This window comes from Octopus bimaculoides, chromosome 5 (assembly GCF_001194135.2).
Source record: "Octopus bimaculoides isolate UCB-OBI-ISO-001 chromosome 5, ASM119413v2, whole genome shotgun sequence".
Taxonomy (NCBI): Eukaryota; Metazoa; Mollusca; class Cephalopoda; order Octopoda; family Octopodidae; genus Octopus; species Octopus bimaculoides.
In genome coordinates this window covers 36,871,568-36,872,338 of record NC_068985.1, presented here as the reverse complement: position 1 = coordinate 36,872,338, position 771 = coordinate 36,871,568, and positions in this window count along the sequence as shown.

Below are 771 nucleotides of genomic sequence, written 5' to 3'. Positions count from 1 at the left end.
GCACGCGCACGCACACACACAGAGTATCACACATCAGATGAAATGGAAGTGTGTGTGTGTGTGTGTGTGACAGAGAGAGAGAGAGAGAGAGGTTTGTTGTCATGTATACGTACATGCATAAATATGCATACATCTTTGTGTGTGTGTGTGTGCGTGTGTATGAGAGAGAGAGAGAGAGTAAATATATACTATATATAAAACAGAGATGTGTGTGTAATCGACTTCACCAAATGCTTCCATACTTGTGATGCGTGAATAATTTGACCTCGGATAAATGTTAGGCTCTTCATTTGATTTTCTTTTTATCTCTAATTAAAAATAAATAATATCGCTTTATATTTAAGATTCACTTCTTTAAAAAGGTTCCTCAATGTCAACTTCCGGTATTGACGTAACAACGGCAAAAAGCTTCACTCTCTATTTTGTGTGTGAGTGTGTGTGTGAGTGTGTATGAGAGAGAGAGAGAGTAAATACAACATACACACCGCTCTCTCACTCTGTCTCACACACATACACACGCACACACACACACCTTGACTCACTCACACTGTGTCTCTTACAAACACACACATACATAAACGTATACAAACATATTTACGAAGACACACGTGTGTATGCGCGCGCGTGCGTGTTTGTAAGAGACAGAGTGCGAGTGAGTCAAGAGCTGTGTTGTCATATGCATACATCCAAAGATGTATATATATTTATGCATGTACGTATACATGACAACAAACCCCTCTCTCTCACTCACACTCTGTCTCTTACAAACAC